A 26,107-nucleotide genomic window follows, 5' to 3' on the forward strand; every position below is an offset into this window, starting at 1 on the left:
ACTGCTGGAGAGTTTGAAATAAATCAGGAACTGTGTTTGGTGGTGTGGAATTGTAAACTAGTGAAACCCATATGGAGATCATAATGGAAGTTTACACGATACAAAAAAGACAAATATCTTGAAGACCATTATTGCAACTTGGATACATACTGAAAGAATATAAATCAATATTAACATATATGTTCATGGCAGCAATATTCATAGAAATCAAGCTGTGTAATCAACCTGGATGTTCCATAAAGAGGGAATAAAGAAAATGCACATTTCATAGCTATGAACATGTTTTAGTATATAAGAGAAGTGGATGTTTCTACTATATCATTGCTAAATATTTTTGGATAGATACCTAATCTTAATTTCACTGGTTTTGTGGCATTGTGTTTTTTCTTTAATGAAGGATTTCCATATTGATTTCAGAGCAGATACAATAGGATGAAAATATCATATAAAATGTGCATATTAGATAAAAATTTATATTTATAAATGAACACATACAGATCATCATATAGAGTTTATAATTTGAAGCAATTTTAAGAAGGCAACAGTAGGGGGAAAAGACAATGTAAGAAGCTTAATAACAAATATACAGATATGGAAAAATACCAAAAAGTTGCAATTAATTAGTGCTAACAGTAACTCAACATTTTCCTCAGGTTTTAAAATGAAACTATTAAAATAATACTTAATAACATCAAATATATATGGCATGGAAGAAAATATAGCATAGACATATTTTCCCCAAAAATTTGTTTTATATTATAACGAATGGATTAAAACAAAATGTAATTACATGTCTGAAGATGATAACACTTTCAAGTGTCATTGATTGAATCCAGCAAAGGAAAGTAACCGACAAGTACAGGGTAAGAACAACCTGGGTTATGGAAGAAGATACTTAGTAGAACATTGTGAGGAAACGATGTGCGCCTTTTTCCTCATCAAATTAGTACAGCTACATTTTGAGAGAACACTTGTAATGTAGTCAGAGCCGTGGAGTTACTAATTTAGGTAATAATTTATTAATTTTATTCCTGAATCCTGTGATGTGATTCCCAAATGATGTGGGTGATCCTAGATTTTCTTTATTTTATTTTATTTTATTTGTGAACATACTGTACAGAGGGGTTACAATTACATGGGCAGGATAATGCATACATTTCTTACCAAGCATTGCAGCTTCCTCCTTTGTTTACCCTTCACATCCCTTCCCAGCCTCCCCTCTCCCCCTACCTAATCCTCATCACCCCCCCCCCCCCGCCCCGCACCGACGTTGTAAAGCTCGTTTTCGACATGACAACTTGTACTTCTCATTGTTGCAACAGGTCCACCTGTATGCTTAAACGACTTGTTTTTCCCCATTCCCTCCACAAGTTATACTGACATCAAATATAGTGAAAGCAGGGGTTATACTGTGGGGGAGGGACATACAAAGCAACAAAGAAATAATCTTATAAATGCGTTAGAAACACATGCATGAAAGAAAAAAACGTAAAAATACAAATCTAAGGGTTCATTTTCCTAACATCACATTATCTGACATTTTCCGCTTCACTCATACATATACTAGATATTGCAAATAAGGGAAACCATGGGACCTATGTTTCTTTGGGCCTGGCTTACTTAACTTAATACAATTTTTCCAAGTTTTTCCATTTCCTAACAAATGGGGCAATGTCATTCTTTCTGATGGAGGCATAGAATTCCATTGTGTATATATACCATATTTTCTTGATCCATTCATCTACTGAGGGGCATCTGGGTTAGTTCCATATCATAGCTATGGTAAATAATGCTGCAATAAACATAGTTGTGCTGGTAGCTTTAGTGTGGTCTTGTTTGTAAACATTTGGGTAAATGCTCAAAAGTGGGATTGCTGGGTCATAGGGGAGATCTATGTGAAGTCTTTTGAGGAACCTCCACACTGCTTTCCAAAGTGGTTGAACAAGTTTACATTCCCACCAACAATGAAGTAAGGTTCCTTTCTGTCCACATCCCCTCCAGCATCTGTTGTTGTTAGAGTTCTTGATTTTTGCCATTCTAACTGGAGTGAGGTGGCATCTCGATGTTGTTTTGACTTGCATTTCTTTTATGGCTAGGGAGGTTGAGCATTTCTTCATGTGTCTATTGGCCATCCTTCTTTCTTCTTCAGAGAAGTTTCTCTTTATGTCTTTAGCCCACTTATTTATTGGGCAGTTGTTTCATTCAGGATTTGTTCTTGGGGGATTTAATTTTTTGAGTTCCAAGTGTATTTTGGATATGAGACACTTGTCCATTGTATGGCTAGTGAAGATTTTCTACCAATCCATAGGCTTTCTATTGATCTTGCTAGGTATGTCCTTTGCCATGCAGAAGCTCTGCAACATCATGCAATCCCATTTGTCCAACCTTTCTTTGATTTGTTGTGTTTCCGGGTCTCTATTCAGAAAATTTCTGCCTGAGCCAAGGACACCTAGGGTTTCTCCTATTCCATCCTGTAATGTTTTCAGAGTGTCTGCTTTGACTCCGAGGTCTTTGACCCTTTTGCAGTTGATTCTGTTGCAGGGTGATATATAAGGGTCGAGCTTTAGTTTTCTACAAGTAGTTAACCAATTTTGCCAGGACCGTTTACTGAAGAGGCTGTCTTTCTTCCATTCTATTGTTTTAGCTCCCTTCTCAAAGATTAGATGGCTATAGGTCTGTAGGTTCATTTTTGGGTTTTCAATTATATTCCATTGATCCTGAGGTCTGTTCTTATGCCAATACCAAGCTGTTTTGATTACTATGGCTTTATAGTAGAGTTTGAAATTTGGCATTGATATTCCTCCAGCAGTGTTCTTTCCGTTGAGGAGCGTTTTTGCTATTCGGGTTCTTTTATTGTTCTATATGAATTTTTGGATTGCCTCTTCTATTTCCTTGAAGAATGAGGTTGGAATTTTCATAGGTATCGCGTTGAATTTGTAGATAGCCTTGGGAAGTATTGCCATTTTCACGATGTTAATCTTTCCAATCCAGGAGCATGGGAGGTTTTGCCTTTTTTTAAGTTCTCTGTTGATTTCCTTTTTCAAAATTTTAAATTTTTCATCATAGAGGTCCTTCACTTCTTTGGTTAAGTTAATTCCTAGGTATTTTATTTTTGTTGGCCTATTACAAATAGAGTTGCATTCCTAATTTCAGCCACACTTTTCTCATTGTTGGCATACAGAAAAGCCATTGATTTTTGGGGGTTAATTTTATAACCTGTTTTGAATCAGATTGAGTAATTTGGGAGTGGACTCTATTGGATTCTTTAAATACAAGATCATGTCATCTGCAAAGAGGGATAGTTTTATTTCTTCCTTCCCTATTTGGATCCCCTTTATGTCTGCATCTTGTCTTATTGCTGTAGCTAGGCATTCTAATACTAGATTGAAGAGAAGTGGAGAGTGTGGACATCCTTGTCTTGTTCCTGAATTAAGAGGAAATGGATTTAGTTTTTCACCATTAAGTATAATGCTGACTGTACGTTTGTCATATACAGCCTTTATTGTATTGAGGAATGTTCCATGGATTCCTAGTTTTTCCAAAACCTTCATCATACAGGGGTGTTGGATCTTGTCGAATGCTTTTTCTGCATCTATTGAGATAACCATGTGGTTCTTATCCTGGCTCCTCTTGATGTGATGAATAATATTAATTGATTTGCTTATATTGAACCAGCTTTGCATCCCTGAAATGAATCCTGTTTGATCGTGGTGTATGATTTTTTGGATGAATTGTTGATATTGATTGGCCAAAATTTTCTTGAGAAGTTTTGCATCTATGTTCATCAAAGAAATGGGTCTATAGTTCTCTTTCTTTAATGAGTCCCTGCCTGCTTTGGAGATGAGGGTTATGATGGCTTCATAAAATGTGTTCGGTAGTGAACTTTCTCTTTCAATTTCGTTGAAGAGTTGAAGGAGTATTGGTGTGAGCTCTGCTTTATAGGGCTTGTAAAATTCCGCTGTAAAACCATCTGCTCCTGGACTTTTCTTAGCTCACAGGTCTCTTATTGCTCTTTCTATTTCAATGCTTGATATGGGCCTTTTAATATGGTTTAAATCATGTTGATTTAGTTTTTGCATGTCAATATTTGCTAGGAAAAGCTCCATTTCTGTCAAGTTCTCAAACTTACTAGCATAAAGTTTTGAGAAGTATTCCCATATAATGTTCTGAATCTTGGTTTTTTCCGTGGTTATGTTTCCATTCTCATCTCTGAGTTTAATTATTTGGGCGTGTTCTCTTCTTTTTCTGATAAGATTTGCTAAGGGTCTGTCAATTTTGTTAATTTTTTGGGTGAACAAACTCTTTGTTTTGTTGATTCTTTCTATAGTTTTTTGGGATTCTAATTCATTTAATTCTGATTTGATTTTAATTATTTCTTTCCATCTACTGGATTGGGGTTTATCTTGCTGCTCTTTTTCAAGGAGGTTTAGATGTGTCATTAAATTGTTGGTTTCAGATCTCTCCAATTTGTTGATGTAAGAGCTCAGAGCCATAAACTTGCCTCTGAGTACTGCCTTAGCTGTGTCCCAGAGGAGCTGGTAATTTGTGTATTCATTTTTGTTGAATAGCATGAACATTTGAATTTCCTTTCTAATCTCTTCCATGACCCACTCATGATTCAGCAGTGTGTTGTTCAGCCTCCATGTGATACCGGACTTTCTTTGGTGACTTTTGGTGTCGAGTTCTAATTTTATTCCTTTGTGGTCAGAGAGAATGCAAGGTATAATTTCAATGTTTCTGAATTTAGACAACTTTGCTTTGTGGCCTAAAATGTGGTCTATTTTAGAAAATATTCCATTTACTGGTGAGAAAAAAGTGTATTCTGATGCTGCTGGGTGAAATGTTCGGTGGATGTGTGTTTAGTCTAGTTGATCTATGCAGCTGTTTAGATCTGAGGTTTCTCTGTTGAGTGTTTGCCGAGTTGATCTATCTAGAGGGGAGAGTGGTGTGTTAAAATCCCCAACAATTAATGTTTTTGGACCTATAAGGGATTTGAGAGAAAGCAGGGTTTCTTGCATAAATTTGGGTGCTCCGTTGTTTGGCGAATAGGTATTTAGAATTTTAATATCCTCCTGAAGGAGAAATCCCTTAATTAGTATGTAGCGAACTTCTTTATCTCTTCTCACGAATTTTAATTTGAAGTCTATTTTATCTGATATTAGGATTGCAACTCCCGCCTGTTTTGGGGGGCCGTTTGCTTGGTAGATTTTGTTCCAGCCTTTAACGTTGAAAATGAGGGTGTTTTTAGGGGCAAGATGTGACTGCTGAAGGCAACAGATAGAAGGATCTTGCCTTTTAATCCAACTAGACAGTCTATGTAGCTTAATTGGGGAGTTCAGTGCGTTAACGTTAAGAGATAGGACTGAGAGGTATTTGGGAGTTTCTGCCATGTTATCCACCTTCTTGGAGGCTGCGAAAACTGGATTCTTCCTATGGTTCTTGGATTCTCAGTTTGGGTACAGTTTCTTGGCCTTTATTGTGGTCTTGTTGCTTTTCTATGTGTAGGACATCTTTAAGAATCTTTTGTAGGGCTGGTTTGGTGGAGATGTATTGTTTCAATTTTTCTTGGCCATGGAAGATTTTTATTTGGCCTTCAATTATGAAGGTGAGTTTAGCTGGGTACAGTATTCTTGGTTGATATTTATTTGTTTATAGGGCATGGCATACATCATTCCAGGCTCTTCTTGCTTTGATTGTCTCTGCTGAGAAATCTGAGGTGATTCTAATTGGTTTCCCTAATCTTTTCTCCTTGACAGCTTTAAGGATCATTTCCTTGGTCTTAGTTGATCCTGTGTGGATTATAATGTGACTGTGGGATGTCCTATTTTGGTCTGGTCTATTTGGCATTCTAAAAGCTTCTTGTATCTCAACAGGCCTAACTTTTTGTATGTTTGGGAAGTTCTCTGCTAGGATCATGTTAAACAAATTTCCTAGACAATTAACTTAAGTTTCTAGGTGCTCCTCTAAACCTATTATCCTTAGGTTAGTCCTTCTGATGGTGTCTTCCATATGTTGGATAGTTCTATCATATTTCTTGGTCTTGTCTTGGATGGTTGTATGTTCTTTCTCTATAATATCTTGGCTGTCTTCAATCCCTGAAATTCGATCTTCTGCATGGTCTAACCTGCTGTCAAGACTTTCTACTTTGTTTTTTATCTCTTTCCCTTCTAATTGGTCAGCTTTGATGGCTTCAAATTCTTTGTTGAAGTTTTGTTTTAGATCTTGTATGAATTTCTTGGCCTCCTTAATTTTGTGTTCATTGCTTATTCTCAAATCACTTGGTTATAATTTCTTTGAACCCCCATTCCTTCTGTTGTGTTCCATTCAGCATTCCCTTTATGGTCTCCCTGACTTCCTTCAGCTCTTTGTTAATGGCTTCCATGAATGCTTTTAGTGATCTTTGTATATTCTCTTCCTGCTCTCTCAATTCCTGTATTACTCTTTGATTAGCTTCCTCCCGTTCGTGGGATTCTTGCAATTCTCTTTGAGTGTTCTCAGCCTGTTCAAGCCATCCCTGCCTTTCTCTTTGAGTACTCTCAAGCTGCTCACACAAATCCTGTATCAGTTTTTGAGTAGCTTCCTCACATTTATGACATTCCTGTATAAACTTTTGGATTGCCTCCTCTCTCTCCCTATCATGCTCATTCAGAGTCCTTTGTATGTTTTCTATCTTTTCATTTATCATGTTTGCCAGCAGTGTTTGTAGAGCTATTAGGAAACTCTCCTCTGGATTATTCATTATCTGTTCTGTCCCTGATTATCAAGATTGGGAATTGAGAAACCCGAATTTGCCATTTTTCTTGTGTTTTTCCAGCTTATTCTGCCCATTTGAGATGAAATTAGCACCAGTTTTGTGCTCGAACACTATCTTAAGGCAACCATCAGACAAAATCTGAATTTGTACAGTCAATAGTCTACAGATACAATCTAGTACAACAGATACATCTATTCAACATCAAAAAACTATACAAAATGGGCTTTGAACCGCAGAGAAGAATTTGGAAAACCAGAAATTATTAGGGTTAGGGAGAGATGTGGGTAAAAAATAGGAATAGATTGTTGTGGGGAGGCACAGGGAGATTTAACTAAGTCCTAATATCAATGCAGGAAATAGGTTGGGTAGGATGAAAGTAGAGAGAGAAAAAAAAGAAGAATGGGAAAGGGAAAAGAAAAGAGACCAGAAAAAATAGAAAAGTAAAAATTAATAATATTATGGAGATGAGAAAACAACCTATTTAGCGAAGAACGTGAATATATTGAGAGAAGGAGAGGAACATAGAGGAGATGTGAAAAACTTAAAAATAAAAATGCTTAAAATATTATATAGGTATAAATAGGTAGTACTGCTATTAAGGAATTTAAGTCTCAGAGGTTTTGAACTGAGTAATAAATTTGTGGATTAAGTGTGTACACAATGGGGGATAGGGATTACTAGTTAACTACGGGCTTATCTGAGGATGTGCAGGACAAGAGTTAAGTCACATAAAGAAGAACAAAAGACACGAAAAGGTGAAAAGGATAAGAAAGGAAGAAAAAAGATCAGAAGTTCAGTAGAGCTAAACAAAAAACAAAAAGAATTATAAAAGAAAAAAGAGAAAGAAGAAAAAAATTGAAAGAACGCATATTCACGTATCCCTAAAGTAAAAATTATAAGAGGAAAAAAAAAGTTACTGGAAAATAATTTTTTTTTCAAAAAAGGCAAAAATTAAAGATTAAAAAAAGTTTTAGAAAAGAAAAAAAAATTTATATAAGGTACCCAAAAAGAGGAGGAAGGAGAAGAAGAAGAAGAAGAAGAAGAAGAAGAAGAAGAAGAAGAAGAAGAAGAAGAAGAAGAAGAAGAAGAAGAACAAGAACAAGAACAAGAACAAGAACAAGAACAAGAACAAAAACAAGAAGAAGAACAAGAACAAGAAGAACCAGAAGAAGAAGAAGAAGGAGAAGAAGAAGAAAGTTCTTTGATTTTTTTTGGGAGGGGTGGGAAAAATCCTGTATCTCCCTTGTGTCTATAACCATCCTCTTCTTGGAGCCTGTGGTCTGCTTGTGGTCCTGTGGCTTGGTTGGTTTCTTAAGTCAGTTGGTTCGAACAGGCAGAAAAATGCTCTGCTTTACACAGAATTTTGAGATCCTCCTCCCAGGATAGTTTAATGGGAGGCTGATCTGCTTTAAGAATCACAAAAGAGGGGGATGCAGTGATGAGGCCAGGTTCTGGGTAGAGTTGAGGCCTTTCAACAAACAGTAGCTTTTCCCTGGGGCTATTTTGTGAAAAACTCACAGAGCCCAGCCTGGAGCCATTCTCAGGGTTTCTGTTTACTGAATTTCAATTGATTTTAGAGGCTGCTAATGGGAGGGACAGCCTCTGGCTCTGATTACCCAGTGAAGAAACCCACTCCTAGGGCTGGCACCCGAGCTGGGTGACTTTTCCCTGGGTGTAGCTGAGTCTGGCAGGTCACGCCACCATTAAGTTCTTGTGACCTGCTAAATGACCTGTTTTATTCCAAGGCCTGAGTTGGAGCTAGCAGCTGGTCGGAGCTTTGTCCGTATCCAAGATGGAGATCTCCGGTACCAGGGGAGGAAAGGTGGCCTTCCCCCCTCTGCTCCCTGAGAAGGAGTGAGGACGTCGGGCTTCTACTCAGACCAAGTCTTGGTTCCTGGGTCGTCTCTGGTCTGCGAACTGCAGGATGAAGATGTCCGCTCCTTGTCGGTTCTTGCTGGTGTTGAGTAGAATCCGCTCGCCCGCTGCATCAGGCTCCTTCATCCTGGACTCTCTGTGGCTCAGGTATGGTGCCCTGCTGTCGTTGCTGCCACAGCTGCCGCCACCGCGGTGGCTGCTGGCAAGTGCTCAGATGTGTCTCCTTGCCTGGATTTTCCCTCTCTGTCCTGTCTCTCTGTTCTGTGATGTCACCCTTGGTGTGATTCTCTGGCTTAGGACTGTTCACTGGAACTCTAAAACTGCTTTCTATGCGAGAGCTTGTTCAGATTCCAGCTTCTCCTCCGCCATCTTCCTGGAACTCTGATCCTAGATTTTCTGAGCCCTTTTTTCACACAGGGTTTCTAATTCCTCCCCATGCCAATGATTCTTCTGCTACTCTCATTTCTCCTTGTTTCTCAACTCAACTTCTGTGACCTTTATTTTCGTGTGAAAGAGCAGAAGAAATGTGAGGATGGCCTGGTTTCTGAGGTAACATCCACTCCTGTTTGGAGGATCTAGGGAAGGACCACCACGTGGGCCTCATAATCAGATATTAATTGACCTTTTTGGAAATGGAGAAACTCACTCCCTCAGGCAGAATCTGTCATTCCTTGACTTTCTCTGAAGATATTTGGTAATAGGGAACAATTCAGAGAATGAGCTTTCCCACCACCCACCACAGCCTTGTCAGAATGAACAGGATCAAAATTAAAAGTGGCCTCAGTTTCCATAGGGCTAATCAAAAGCCAAGAGATCACACATTCCTCCTCATCAGGGACCTTCTGGTAGGAATAGATCTGGGCAAAGTCTAAGATGGAGATAAAATGAGACTGGGCCTAAGGAGGACACAGAAGAATGACCCTCTCTTTGACTACAGGTGAGTTGTGTAGTGAGACATGACAACTTCCTTCATATATGAAAATTCACTAGGTGAGTTATATCACTTCCAATTTGCAGGAGATCAGTGTCCCTAAAGGAGAAGTTGTTAAATGTTGTGACTGCCAGTTTGCTCTCTAGGCTGTTGTCTCTCCCACCCCTTCCCATGCCAGGAATGCATTGCTTTTATTAGGCACGCAACTACTTGTCCTCACTCTTAGGCAGGAATACTGTAGGCTATTCTTTTACCAACCTCTTGCATTTGAGGTAGAATAGGCCCAGGCACAGCTCATGCCAAGGTGTAGATTCAAGAAGGTGAGTATAAGTTCATATTTGTATTGAAAAATAATCATATTGAAAGAATTAAATGAAATTAATAATTGAGAGATTTAGGGTTTATAGCTACTAAATTTAAGTAATTATTACTAAAACATCTAGAATCATGGATTAGGAAGAGAACAGTTAAGTAGTTTCAATAGAATTTGCAAAAAACTCCATAGCCAGAACAATTAAAGGAACTATTGGCATAGTTCCATTTACAATCTTAGGAGTGACCTTGGATTGGAGGCTTTTAGAATAATGTCTGAAAGAGAGGGACTTGCTTGGCACTGGTGGCTCACACCTGTAATCCTAGCTACCCTGGAGGCTGAGATCTGAATATTATGATTCAAAGCATGTCCAGACAGAAAAACCCAGAAGTGGTGCACGGCTCAAGTGGTAGAGCACTAGCATTGAGCCCAGGGACACTGCCTAGGCCATGAGTTCAAGCTTCAGTGTCAGCAATACAATGACAACAAAACAATAACGATAAAAAGAAATAAAAGAAGGACTTAAAGATATGTGATGGAATGAGGCTGATGTGTAACTGTTTAGGGAACCTACAAGGAGACAAAATTTGGAGCCAAATAATATCTATTCATGACTAATCAAGGATGCAAACCAAATGCCAAATTCCTCTTCTCAAAAACTTGCAAACTTGGGCTGGAATGGTGGCTCATTGGTAGAATGCTTGCCTGGTATGCATGAGGCCTTGGGTTCGATTTCTCAGCACCACATAAGCTGAAAAAACCAGAAGTGGAGCTATGGCTCAAGAGTTGGAGCACTAACCTTGAGCTGAAGAGTTGAGGGACAGGGCCCAGGCCCAGAGTTCAGGCCACATGACTGGCCAAAAAATAAAAAAAAGAAACTAAACTAAACTTCCAAACATATCTTTTCTCATATTGAGAAGAGGCTTCTTTTAGAGGAATTCTCCTTATCTAGCTCAAGGGGATCAGAACTTCAGTAGAATTTTCCTGTTGAGATGTAATGTGCTTAACTGTACTGATGCTAATCATAGCTAGGAAAGTATGGACTGATACAAATAAGTGGGAGGTACACAGTACTTTTCAAAATTGAATAGATTACATATTTATTAGAAAGCTCTTAAGAAAAAATATTCAGTGTAGGATGAAAGATTTCAGAAAACTACAGTATAAATTACGTATAACCGGGTGGAGGTAGCTCATGCCTCTGATATTGGCTGATCTGGAGCCTGGTATATGAGGATCACCATTCAAAGCCAGGTTGAGAAAAGTCCCTGCGGGACACTTATCACCAATTAATGACTGACAACTAAAATTGATACTGTGGCTCGAAGTTGTAGAGAGCTAACCTTGAGCAAAAGACCTCAGGAGCAGTGCCCAGGCTCTGAGTTCAAATTCTGTAATAGATAAAGAATAAAAATAAAAAATACATTACAGGGCTGGGAAGTTGGCTCAGTGGTAGAGCGCTTTCCTTGCATGCTTAAGGCCTGGGTCCAATTCCTCAGCACCACATAAGCAGAAAAAACCCAGGCGTGTCGCTGTGGCTCAAGTGGTAGTGTACCAGCCTTGAGCTGAAGAGCTGATGAACAGTACCCAGGCCAAGAGTTCAGGCCCCACAACCGGGCCCCCCCCCAAAAAAAATAAAATAAATTACATATATTTTTTTACCAACTCTGTAAAAGGAAAATAGGATATGACACATGGCAACATAAGACTTCAAATTACAAAGTTCCAGGGCATTTCCTCACTCTTGACAACTAGGAGTAATCCATATCAAGAAAAAAGATAAACGATTTATACCAAATTTCAAAATATGTTATACAAAGTAAATGCAATAAACATGCATTCCACAGTCTAGTAACATCATGTAGTGTAAAGAATCTGATTAACTGATTCATGAAAACCAATACTATGCAGTTAAAACATCCAATATCTCAGGTGTCAACTTAGCACAATACTTTCAATCTATGATGTCTGTTTGCATATTATCCAGCCCTATCCATTCCACAATGGCAGAAAGCTCTTCCTGAGAAAGTCCAGAGAGCTGTCTACTGTGAGTGCTCAATGTAGACCTGTTCCCATTCTCTATTATTTGGGCATGTGATAGATTGAATATCTGATAACTTGGAAAAGGCACAATTTGGGACTGGCTAAATAACTTTTTCCCATTGGAACATCTAATTTCAAGGCCACTGAAAGATTAGAGATGGTGATATTCTCTTTAAAATTATGTATTCAAAGGAGACAAAGTTATTTAGGTTTTGAAAGAATTGACTAGGAAGCAAAATGCATGTGATTTTTGTTAGCTCCGTAATTCTCAAAAACATAAAATGAATTCAAGTATTTAATATATACCCATATGTGTGCATATATCCATGTATGTATGTATATCCATGTATGTGCGGTCATGTCTTTTCTGTGTAGCAAATGGTACAAATGAAACTGTGCAATCACTACTCAAAGGCATGAATAAACAAAGAGAATGAGAATAGAACTCATATTTAGGAATCTATGGCTAGCGAACTCTCTGAAAATCTTTTACATCAGATTGCATGTGTCACTTACTGCAGTGCAGGGACAGTACGACAACAATTGGATACCAGGCAGAAGAAATGAGAAATGAGAGATACAAAGGGCACAATACTCTTTCTAATGGATAAGTAGGATTTCCTCTGTGTGTGTGTGTGTGTGTGTGTGTGTGTGTGTGTGTGTGTGTGTGTGTGTGTGTGTGCATTACATTTTCTTGAATCATTTCTCTCTTGAGGGGTATCTGGGCTAATTCAGTACGCATGGTTGTGCTGAAATATTTACTATATCCGGGTTTGTAATCTTTCAGGTAAATGCCTAGGAGTAGAGTTGCTGCATCATATGTAAGTGGCTAATCAAAACAGGGGTGAAGGGGGAAAAGTACAAGAATGACCAGGAGAAAAGGGGGGAAGTGCAGAGAGTAATCCAGTAAATATCCTACAAAATTAAGAAGAGTGAAGGAAGAGGTTCATAGAGGAAGGATGCGAATGTTGAAAGGGTTGGCGTTGATCAAGTTATATTGTACGCAGAAACTGCTTTGTTTAATAACTCATTTGTTACTTAAAATAATAATTAAAAAATCATATCCCTAAAATACTATGCAATTAGAAGTCAACCATGAGAATCTGCTCAGATCACCTCTAGGGTTTATAAAGTTTAGGATAAGTTTTAGAACAGCACTAATGATTCATATCAACTGAAGAAAATTTAATGATTTCCAGCTATTTAAGATAATCATTTTTGGAGATATGGCTCAAGTGGCAGCTTGTTACATAGTGAACAATGCTATCAAATATTGAATTCAATGTTGATCTTGAACAAAAGTAAAAACAATCAATAAAAGTCAGGCATTTTCCATGGCACTGGTAGCTCATGAGTTTAATCCTATCATTAATCAGAAGGCAGAGAAATTGGGATCTCAGTTCAATGTCAGCATGGATAGGAAAATCTGTGAGACTCTCATCTCCAATTCACTGGCAAAGAAATCTGGAAGTGGAATCATGGCTCAAGTGCTAGAATGCTAGCCTACAGCAAAATGTTCATGGATAGAACCCAAGCCTTGAGTCCAAGCCTTAGAATAGTGCATATACAGACACAAAGGAAGTAAGTCACTCAAGTTCTCAACCTTCCATTTCCATAATCCTAACTCTAATCCTGGTCAGAATCCTAAGAGTAACCTTGATGATAATAGTAACCCAATCCTAAAATTAATGGAAAATATATCCTAACACATACTCATGGTCTTTGAAATGATTTATTTGCACTTTTCTCCAAATCCTACAGATTCCCTCACTTGGACTATGAAATCATTCCCTATTATGAATATTAACCTCAAATCTTCATATCATGAAAGCTATCATAGTTTCCACTGATCTTAACTTTTACTGAACTCCTCTAACTCCAAAAAGAAGTTGCAGGTTTACTTAAATTTTACTCTAGTTCCTAACCCTAGCTATATATCTAAACCTTACTAGAAACCTAACTCTAAATTTAACCCTATTGAACCCTGAATAGTAAAATTAGGAAAACTCTGTAATTTTTGTTAAATTTCACACTTATTTTACTTGAAAATGTTAGCAGAAAACTCAGTTTAACCTTACAGCTTACCCTTACCTAAGTCTAAGTCTAACCTGAATTAGAACAGCAACCCTAACCATAGAACTAATAGCCTTTGGATTCTAAAAGCCATAAAAATACATTAGATTTATTCATCCTAACTTTGATTCAACTCATCTCTCTAAAACTAATTTGTAGTTTTACCCATTATCTTGCCATTTTTGTAACTCTAACCTTAACTGGAATATTGAGGCTAACCCTCTCACTAACCATATCCTAATCTTAATATAATTAGCAGTTTCCTATTTCACATTCATCCTAATTCTAACATGACTTGTTATTCAAAGATAGTTTCAGTTTGACCCTAAACTTTCCATTGCCCTAATGCTAACACTAACTACAGCTGCAACTGAAACCTAACTTTCACCCTAATGATAGTCCAATTCTAATGTTTAAGAAAAATTCTCTAGTTTTAATCAGTTTGCACTCTGGAAATGAGTTTCAGATGGCCGTGATTCCCACAAATTTTCTGACTCTTCCTCAGAAGTTATCTTGTTCCCTAACATGAACCATTATAAAATAACTTGCCCTCAAATTCTGTTATCAGGAAAAATACTGTAGTATCCATTTCTTGAACTCCTGTAGCCTATAACAGTTTCAGATTTACTTACCATCTAGTTCATTACTAGGTTAACGCTCTTAACCTAAACTGGATGGACATTCCATCAACATTTTGTTATTAGAGGATTATTCAATATTAGTTGTATGTTGATTGATAATGACTGAGCTTGACAGACAGGTGAAGGAAATCATGTACACTTCAATGAGGTTCTGACTTGTGTTACAGAAAGGGTTATGAAACCTCTCCATTAGAAATATAGCAGCTGCGCATCTAAAAATTCCTTGCGTGGTTAGTTTCTGATAATGTCTCAATTCAAGAACTTCTCCTTGGAGTTCCATATTATTCAAGATGCTGTAGTACATCCTTTTACATTTTGCAGACAGCTCTTGGTGATGAAATTTGAGCTTTTCAAAACTGCTCTCCCAATTCCATCCACAAAATGCAGACAAAAAGACAAAAAAAATTGAAAAAAAATTGTTTCTGTTGATAGTGCAAATACTTTTATTTTCCATTTCAAACATAAAATATAGTAAAACGTTTCATAGCAATTACACTGAACTAGGTTGTGGACACATTCTAATGTAAATAATGTACTGTGTTCAAGTAAAATGTTTGAGGATCCAAAATTTTAATATGCCTGTGGTCCTAAAACCAATACCTTACTGATATTGAGTGATAAATACAACTTCCCATAAGTATAGAAGTTTTCCTGGTATCTTTTTAATATATATTTTTATTGTAAAGACACTGTACACAAGGGTTACAGTTACATAAGGAAGGTAATGAGTACATTTCTTATTGAGCATTGTTACCCAATCCTTTGTTTTTCCCCTACCATCCCTTCCTTTCACATCACCCAAATCCTCCCTCTAACCCCCTCTGATAGTATATACACTGATAGGATATTCTCCTGCTACTTTGGTTGTTGAGAGTGTCTACAAGAGCAGGCATTCCGTGGGGAGCAGGGAGACACCTTATGACCTTTATTACTGAGATTTCTGAATGACTTGCTATCACTTGTACTGCATTTTGCAAGTCGAATCTCATGCCTTAAAACGTAGCAGTTTTTAAGAGGTAAGAGGAGTGGTAAAAGAACTCTTAGAGACAAATACATCTTCAACATATTTGGTTCCAAGCATTCCGTCTAAGGCATATTCATCAAGTAGTGAAACTTGTGTTGACTGTAACTATGTGTCTTTCTCCATGTGCATTTATACACGAGTATATGTATGTGTGTATTTGGGAGTATAGTAACATACATGTGTACATATATAAGGGCACATACGTATATGCATATATAAATATATAAAAATATTTGCATATATATCAAGTGTTCAGTGATTTAATCTATAGTTCCTAACACATTGTCATTCTCACAAAGTGTACAGGGTAAACTACTTTAAGGATCTGTGCTCTATGATGGGTATCCTTTGTACTCAATTCCCCATTATCTTGTTTTTCATCCCTGTGAACAACTTCAGTCTACTTTCCATAGGATAGCTTTGTTTCATTACATGTAGTTACTCACTGATACTCCAAGAAAAAGGTTGTTTGTAAAAGAAAAAGTACTTTTAGGTCACAGGTTAAAATTATCTTATCCATCCCAATGATTCATAGGAAAATAAAATTTATAATAGTAATAAAAGTGAGAAGGAATTCCTAGATCTGTTGTTTTACCATTTAGAATGGCAAATAATACCACATCACTGTTGTAACTCTTAAATAAGTCAAGGGTAACTGATTGTCTTTATCATGTTCCCACAAACCAGTGGATCCTGAAGGATAATAATAGACCACCAGAAATTCTAAGTAGCAGACATGAAGCATGAAAGAGAAAGTGAGGAAATGAGAGAGAGTATAAGAGAGAGAGAAATATCATAATACTGAAAGTACATAACATAAATAAGAGCTGCATGAGAATATTCATATGGCTATCTTTAGACACTACATGTACATTTGGAAGTAATTGTTGTATAATAACCAATCAACATAAAATATAAAGAGTTTCATGGAGGTCGGAGGAAGATGGTAGAGGAGAACCTGGAGGCTAAACAAACTCTCACATACAAAGCAGCTTTAGTGTTCCAGTGAACAGTACTAGCCTAGATAATCACACCAAGTGTGCCATCACTGTACACATTGTTTGGCTAGAGAGGGAAGATCCAGGCAAGAAGACAGATCTGAGCACTTGCCAGTAGCTGCTGTTGTGGCAGCAGCTACGGCACCCATAGCCACCATATCTACAACAGAGAGTCCAGGACAAAAGCGCCCTATGCACTGGGTGAGAGGATTCTACTCAACACCAACAAGAACTGACAAGGAGCAGATAAATTCATCCTGAAGATCACAGACCAGTGATACCCAGGAAGAAAGACTCCTGTCTGAGTAAAATCCTGACATCCTCACTCCTCATGGAGCAGAGGAAGGAAGGCTGCCCCTCCCTAGCACCAGACATCATCTTTGATACTGAGAATGGCCAGGCTGAGCAACTAGCTCCAACTCAGGCCTTGGAAGAAAACAAAAGAGTCATTTAGCAGGTCACAGGAATCTGACCTGACCTTCCAGGCTCAGATACACTCAGGAGAAAGTCACCTAGCCCAAGCAGAGAGAGTTCTGCCCCCCAGAGGAGTGACTATCTTCAGTGGGTTAACAGAACCAGTGGCTGCCCCTACTTACAGCAGCCTAGACAATCAATTGAAATTCAGTAAACGTAAACCTTGAGAATGGCTCCAGGCTGGGCTCTGGGAGTGTCTCAGGAGCTAGCCCCTCAGGGAAAAGATACTGTTTGCTGAAATGCCTCAACCCTAAACAGAACTTAGCCTCATCACAGCATCTCCACACTAGAGGAAACAGCCATCTTTCTCTTTCGTGATACTCAAAGCAGATCTCCCTCCCACTGAACTAGCCTGAAGGAGGATCACAAAATCCTAGATAAAGCGGAGCATTTTATTGACTACACAAACAAACTAATGTAAGAAATCAATCAAGCCACAGGAAAACAAAACACCAGAAGCAGACCAGCCACTGCACGAAGAGACTGGTTACAGACAAAGGGGAGACACAGGATCTTCCCATTCCACACCCCTCCCCCCCCAAAAAAATTAAAGAACTCTTTTTGGTACCATATTTTTAAATTTTTAATTGTTTTCTATTAATCATTTTTTTCTTCTTCTCCTAATTTTTATTTTAGGTGTGTGTGTGTGTGTGTATGTGTGTGTGTGTGTGTGTGTGTGTGTGGTGTGTGTGTGTGTGTGTGTGTGTGTGTGTGTGTGTGTGTGTGTGTGTATGCTTTTTAAAAAAATCGCTATTGACCTTTTGGTCCTTTTTAATTTTTTTATATCTTTTGTCTTTCTTTTTTTTTGCGTGACCTAATTGCTGTTTTGCCTCATCCCAAGATAAATACCCATCATCGTTTATTAGAACTTATCCCCTATTTTGTACATAATTAATCCAGAAATATATTACTTAATTCACAAATTTTTAGGCTTAACTTTTTTTTGTCTTTTTTTTCCCCCAGGGCTGAGCACCGAACCCAGGGCCTTGCACGTGCTAGGAAAGTGCCCTTCTGCTGGGCTAAACCCCCAGAAACAGGCTTAACATTTTAATAGAAGTATTATATCTTTATAACATATAATTTTCAAGTAAATACTTTTAAGAATTTTTATTTTTTAGTTTTTCATGTCTCCTTTCTATCATCCCACTCCTGTCATCTTATCCTTTTCTCCTCTCAATATCACTTTTTAAAGTCACATAATTTTTAAGTGTTTCACTTTTTAAATTTAAATTTTTCTTTTTCCATTTTTGATTTTCTTCTTTTTAATTTCTCTCTTGTCATTCTGTCCAATCCCTTTCCCTCTCTGAGTTTAGGACTTGGTTAAATTTACTTTAACCTCTCCACATACTTCTAATCCTGTTTTTCCCCACATTTCTTCCTAAACATAATACTTTCTGATTTGAAAAATTCGTCTTTGCTGTTCTTAGCCCATTAATGGATAGTTGTTTGATGTTGAAAAGATTGTATCTGTTGAACTAGGTTGTATCTACAGCCATTTTGACTGTGCAACTACAGGACTTTGGTTGATGCTTGCCTTAAAATAGTATTTTAGCAAAAAATTAGTGTCACTTTCATATCAAGTGTGCAGAACAAGCCGGAAAACAGGAGAAAAATGGCAAGTGCGGGTATCTCAACTCTCATTCATGATAATCCAGTGACAGAACTGTTAATGAATAATCCAGAGGAGAGTTCCCACAAAGAACTAAAAACACTACTGGTAAACGTGGTGAATGAAAAGACTGAAAGCTTGCAAAGGACTCAGTTTGAACGTGATAGGAAGAGAGAGGAGGCAAACCAAACAACAGGAATCTCATGACTGTGAGGAAACTGCTCAAAGATTGATACAGTAATTGCGTGAACAGGTTGAGAACAAAGACAAATAAAGCAATTGCGTGAGCAGGCTGAGAACAATCAAAGAGAAAGAAAGGAATTGTGTGAGCAGGCAGAGAACAGACGAAGAGAGACACATGAATTGCATGAGCAGGCTGAGAAAAGTCAAAGAGAACTACAGGAATTGCATGAACGTGAGGAAGCTAATCAAAGGGTAACACAGGAATTGTGACAGCAATATGAGAATAGACAAAGATCAATAGAGGCATTCATGGAATCCATAAACAGACATCTGAATGAATTCAGAGAGACCACAAAGGGAATGCTGAATGGAGCCCGACAGCAGGAATGGGAGTCCAAGTAAACCATAACCAATCAACTAAGTGATTTGAGAACACCAAATTAAAGAAGTAAAGAAGTTCACACAAAATCTAAAACAAAGTTCCAACAAAGAATCTGAAGCCTACAAAGCTGACCAATTAAAAGGAAAAGAAATAAAAACCCAAGTAGAAAGACTTAACAGTAGGTTAAGCCATGCAGTAGATCTGATCTCAGGGATTGAAGAGAGCCTAGGTATTAAAAAGAACATACAAGTATCCAAGACAAATCGAAGAAACATGATAGATCTATTCAACATTTGGAATAGACAATCAGAAGGCCTTCTCTGAGGACAATTGGTGTAGAGGAGCACCTAGAGACAGAAGTTAATTGTCTAGGAAATTTGTTTAACAGGATCCTAGCAGAGAACTTCCCAAACATACAAAAAGATAGGCCTATTCAGATACAAGATGGTTGTAGAACCCCAAATAGACCAGACCAGAACAGCACTTCCCATTGTCACATTATAATCCACACAGGATCAATTCAGACCAAGAATAATTTCCTAAAAGATGTCAAGGAGAAAAGATCAATCACCTATAAAGGAAAACCAATTAGAATCATCTCATATTTTTCAGCAGAGATAATTAAAGCAAGAAGAGCCTGGAAGGCTGTATGCCATGCCCTAAAGACAAACAATTTTCAACCAAGAATACTGTACCCAGATAACTCTCCATCATAACCGAAGGTCAAATAAAAACCTTCCATAGCAAAGAAAAACTGAAAAATATATCTCTACCAAACCAGCCCTACAAAAAATACTTAAAGATGGCCTACACACAGAAAACCAACAAGACCACAATAATGGCTAAGAAACCACACCCAAACTGAGAATCCAAGAACCATAGGAAGAACCAAGTTTCCACAGCCCCAACGGAGGTGGATAGCATGGCAGGAGCTACCAAACACCTCTCAGTCCTAGCTCTCAACATTAATGGACTTAAAGCTCCAATTTAGCGAAATAGTCTGTCTAGTTGGATTAAAAAGCAAGATAATTCTATCTCTTGCCTTTAGGAGTCACACCTTGCCAATAAAAACAAAAACATTTTGATAATGAAAGGCTAGAATAAAATCTACCAAGCAAACGGCTGCTATAAACAGGAAGGAGTTGCAATAATAATATCAGATAAAATATGCTTCAAATTAAAATTAGCAACATGCAAATACTAAACCAACATGAGTTAAAGCATAGTAAGGGGCCTATATCAAGTGTTGAAATAGACACAGCAATAAGAGACCTCCCATCTAAGAAAATCCCTGATGGATTTACAGCGGAATTATACAAGACCTTCAAAACAGAGCTCACACCAATACTCCTCCAACTCTTCAATGAAATTGAAAGAGAAAGTTCTCTACCAAACTCATTCTATGAAGCCATCATAACCTTCATTCCAAAACCAGGCAGGGACTCATCAAAGAAAGAGAATTATAGACCCATTTCTTTGAAGAACATTGATACAAAACTTTTCAACAAAAGTTTGGCCAATCGACTTCAACAATTCATCCAAAAAATCATACACTAATATCATACAGGATGTATTTCAGGGATGCAAACCTGGTTCAATATACACAAATCAATTAATTTAATTTATCACATCAACAAGAGCAAGGATTAAAACCACATGGTTATCTAAAAGATGCAGAAAAAGCATTGGACCAGATCCAACACCCCTTTATGATGGAGGTTCTGGAAAAATTAGGAATCCATAGAACATTCCTCAATACAATAAAAGCTGTATATGGAAAACATACAGCCAGCATTATAGTTAATGGTGAAAAACTAAAGCTATTTCCTCTTAACTCAGGAATGAGAAAAGGATGTCCACTCTCTTAACTTCTCTTCAATTTAGTATTAGAATGCCTAGCTACAGAAATAAGACAATATGCCAATATAAAAGGGATCCAAATAAGGAAAGAAGAAGTAAAATTCTCCCTCTTTGCAGATAAAATGATCTTGTACATAAAGAATCCCACGGACTCCACTCCAAAATTACTCAAGCTAAATCAAAACTGTCAAAATAGCAGGGTATAAAATTAACCCTCAGAAATTAATGGCTTTACTGTATGCCAACAATGAGAAAAGTGAGGCTCAAATCAAGAAAGGTTTTCCATTTGTAAGAGCCCCACAATAAATGAAATACCTAGGAATTAACTTAACCAAAGAAGTGAAGGACATTTATGATGAAAAAGTTAAAAATCTGAAAAAGGAAATCAAAACAGAACTTAGAAAGTGGCAAAACCTCCCATGCTCCTCGATAGGAAGGATGAACCTTGTGAAAATGGCAATATTTCCCAAGGCTATCTACAAGTTCAATGCCATACCTATCAATATTCCAACCGCATTCTTCAAGGAAATAGAAGAGGCAATCCCAAAATTCATATGGAACAACAAAAGATCCCCAATTGAAAAAAGCAATCCTTAACAGAAAGAACAGTGTTGGAGGAATATCAATACCAAATTTCAAACTCTACTACAAAGCCATAGTAATTAAAACAGTTTTGTACTGGCACAAGAAAAGACCTCAGGAACAATGGAATAGAATTGAAAACCCCGAAATGAGCCTACAGACCCATAATCATCTAATATTCGATAAAGGATCTAAAAAGATAAAATCGAAGAAAGGCTGTTGAGTAAATGGTACTGGCAAAATTGGTTAATCACTTGTAGAAAATTAGATCCTTATATATCACCCTGTACCAGAATCAACTCCAAATATATCAAAGACCTCAGAGTCAAAGCAGATATTCTGAAAACATTACAGGATGGAATATGAGAAACCCTAGGTCTCCTTAACAAAGGCTGAAATTTTCTGAAAAGAAACGCAAAAGCACAACAAATGAAAGTTTGGACAAATAGGATTGCATGCAGTTGCAGAGCTTCTGCATGGCAAAGGACATAGCTAGCAGGATCAATAGAAATCCCACGGAATCAGAGAAGATCTTCACTAGCCATAAAACCGACAAGGGTTTCACATCTAAAACAGATCTGGAAATCAAAAAATTAAATCCTCCAACAACAAATATTCAAAGAAAATACTGCCCAATAAATAAGTGGGCTAAAGACATAAAGACAAACTTCTCTGAAGAGGAAAGGAGGGTGACCAATAAAGACATGCAGAAATGCTCAACCACCCTAGCCATAAAAGAAATGCAAATCAATCAACATTGAGATTTCACCTCACCCAAGTTAGAGTGGCTATAATCAAGAACTCTAATAACAACAGATGCTGGAGGGGATGTGGACAGAAGGGAACCTTACTTCATTGCTAGTGAGAGTGTAATCTTGTTCAACCACTTTGGAAAATAGTATGGAGGTTCCTACAAAGACTCCACATAGAGCTCCCCTATGACCCAGCAATCCCACTTTTGGGCATTTGCCTAAATGATCACAAACAAGACCATACTAAAGCTACCACACAGATATATTTATTGCAGCATTACCATAGCTAAGATATGGAAGCAACTCAGATGTCCCTCAGTAGATGAATGGATCAAGAAAATGTTGTATATATACACAATGGAATTCTATGTCTCTATCTGAAACAATGATATTGCCCCATTTGTTAGGAAATGGAAAACTTGGAAAAAAAATTTATTAAGCGAAGTAAGCCAGGCCCAAGAAACAGAGGTCCTATGGTTTCTCTTATTAGCAATTACTAGTGTATGTCTGAGACATGCAGAAATTGTTAGATAAGTTGATGTTAGGTGAAATGAACCCCAAGATAAGAATTCAATATTTTTTTCTGTAATTATTTCTAACATATTTATAAGATGATTTCTTTGTTACTTTGTATGTCCCTTCTGCATGGTATAACACCTGTTTTCGCTGTATTTGATGTTGGTATAATTTGTGGAGGGGAAGGGAAAAATTTTTTTAAATATGGATACATGTGGACCCATTGCAACAATGAGATATACAAGACATTATGTCGAAAAACAAATTTTACAACTTTGGATGGGGGAAAGGCAGAGGGGGAAACGGGACGTAAGAGAGGTGAGATGGGAAGGGATAATAAGGGGAAACAAAGGAGTATGCAACAATGCTTGATAAGAAATGTACTCATTACCTTGCCCATGTAATTGTAACCACTTTGTCTGGTATTTTCACACTTAAAAAAAACAACACGAAAAACCATAAAATATAAAGTATTTTTGATAAAAAGTAAAAATGACTCAGAATAAATAATCAATGCAAAAACAATCTTTACAGAAGCAAACTCTCAGAGATATTACATGACTTTGAAAAGGGTAAAGTGGCTGAATTTAATATAAATTTAGAAGTATGACCATTCAAAAATATAAAAAGATATTCTTTATTTCATTATATAACCCAAAACAGAAAGTAAATGTTGTTTAGATGATTTTTTAAAATACAGTCTCTCAGGTGCTGGGAGGGTGGTTCAGTGTAGAGTGCTTGCCTTGCATGCATGAGGTCCTGGGTTTGATTCCTCAGCACCACATAAGCAGAAAAAGATGGAAGAGATGCTGTGACTCAAGTAGTAGCAATAGCCTTGAGCTGAAGTGCAGAGAGACAGCACCCGGACCCAGAGTTCAAGCCCCACAACCTACAAAAATAAAACAAAAACAAAACAAAATACAATTTCTCACTTTTGTGTGCTCAACATTGTAACACTAGTGCTTCTGTCTAGGGCTTAGATTTTAGGTGTGGACATTTATCAACACTCCTGATTCAGATTCTAATTGATAAAATTTTTAATCAATGTTTTGTTATTAATTTTGCTCTTTATAAATTCACATATACCTATAAAAAACAGTGTGGCCATCCCAATAACATTCTCAAAGTATTTCCTAATGATGACTTACAAAAAGTTGTATTATATTATAACAAGGAAAGCAATGCTACAAATAAGGAAAACCAATACATAAATATTAATGATTAATAAAATAAAAAACAAAACATTTACCTCTATTTCTAGTATTTGAAATGTACTACATATTCAATTTATTATTTTCTCATATTGCTGTACATTTAAAACTGCCTAAGTCTATGATGTTCAACAAGAATTTTATAGACTATGTTTAGCCTTTAAAGTTACCCACTAAGATTATTATTTATGGTTCATCTCATCATTTGTATATGGCTTATACCATCATTTATTCCTCGCTAACATATAAAGTAAGGAATCCTTTAAATTTTAACAGAAACTGTGAAGTTAATGTCTTAAATCTTCACTCTGCTTCTTTACACAAACACTTTTCAATTTCTCATTAGTAAAGTTTCTATAAACTCTGAAATGTACATACTTAGTAGTATATGACTGCTACCATGAATCTTAAATGCTTTATGGAAAAGTTTTACAGCGTGCTAAATAGTCTTAATTTTGGCATATATGAGCAAATCCCCAAAATTGAACAAATTTAAAACATTAAAACTTTTAACAAACCTTAACACTTTCTATAGTGTTCATTATGGCAGGTTCCTTGTACAGAATAATTGAATTCCTCCTCCTACACATCCGTTGAACAACAAATATATGGAATTATTTTGTTTTGGACATATCAATCTTGACTTTATTCTTAAATGTGTTCTTATGTAAGAAATACATGATTCTAAAATTTCACAACAATTCTTTTGAATTTAATTTTTGTGGAATTGTCTAGTTTAAGAAAATCAATTACACTTTATATATAAAATTGTTCTGTGCTCAATTCAGTAGCACATACACTAACATTGGAACAATAAAGAGAAGAATATCCCCTGACTGAGGATGACACTCGACTTCGTGAAGCATTCCAGATTTTTAAAAGAACAGATGCTGGATAGGATGTGGACAGAAGGGAACCTTAATGCCTTGTTGTTAGGAGTTTAAACTTGTTCGAAGACTTTGGAAAGTAGTATGGAGGTTCCTCAAAAGACTACATAGAGCGCCCCTAACACCCAGCAATCCCATTTTGGGCATTCCCCCAAATGATCACAAAAAAGACCATACTAAAACTATCAGCAAAACTATGTTCATTGAAGCATTATTTACCAAAGCTAAGATATACAACCAAACCCGATGTCCCACAGTAAACGAATGGATCAAGAAAATGTGTGTTTGTGTATGTGTGTGTGTGTGTGTGTGTGTGTGTGTGTGTGTGTGTGTGTGTGTGTGTGTGTGTGTACTGGAATTCTATGCCTCCATCAGAAAGAATGACATCACCCAGTTTGTTAAGAAATGGAAAGACTTGGAAAAAATTATATTAAGTAAATTAAGCCAGGCCCAAAGAAGTGAAGTAAGCCAGGCCCAAAGAAACATAGGTCCCATGGTTTCCTTATTTTCAATAACTAGTATGTGTCTGCTACAAGTAGAAAACATCATATAAGTTGATGTTAGGCAAAATGAACCCCAAGATAAGGATTCAAATGGTTTTTCTTTCTTGCGATTGTTTCTAAGATATTTATAAGATCATTTCTTTGTTGCTTTGTATGTTCCTCCTGCAAGCTAAAGCCCCTGTTTTCACTGTATTTGATGTTGGTACTATTTGTGGAGTGGAAGGGAAACACAAATCGTTTAAATAGGGATGCAGGTGGACCCATTGCAACAATGAGATGAACAAGTCGTTGTGTCAAAAAATGATTTTGGCCGGGGGTTGAGGGATGTGGACAGTGGGGGGACTGGGGTGGGGGAGGGGTTAGCGGGGGTGGGGGGTGGAAGATGGGCAGGGATGGGAAGGGGAATCAAAGGAAGAGCAAGTGGACCCATTGCAACAATGAGATGTACAAGTCATTATGTCAAAAAATGAACTTTACAACTTTGGTGGGAGGAGGA

At 37.2% G+C, this 26,107-nt stretch overlaps 1 non-coding gene across 1 annotated transcript; it reads left to right on the forward strand.

Moving 5' to 3' along the window:
• The first annotated feature begins 24,996 nt into the window (after positions 1-24,996).
• Positions 24,997-25,098, forward strand: LOC122104056. Its single transcript, XR_006146874.1, has one exon. It is a non-coding gene; the product is annotated as a U6 spliceosomal RNA (small nuclear RNA).
• Positions 25,099-26,107: the final 1,009 nt, after the last annotated feature.

The sequence above is a fragment of the Dipodomys spectabilis genome, unplaced genomic scaffold, assembly GCF_019054845.1.
Source record: "Dipodomys spectabilis isolate Male_0828 unplaced genomic scaffold, ASM1905484v1 ptg000020l, whole genome shotgun sequence".
In the NCBI taxonomy this organism is placed as follows: Eukaryota; Metazoa; Chordata; class Mammalia; order Rodentia; family Heteromyidae; genus Dipodomys; species Dipodomys spectabilis.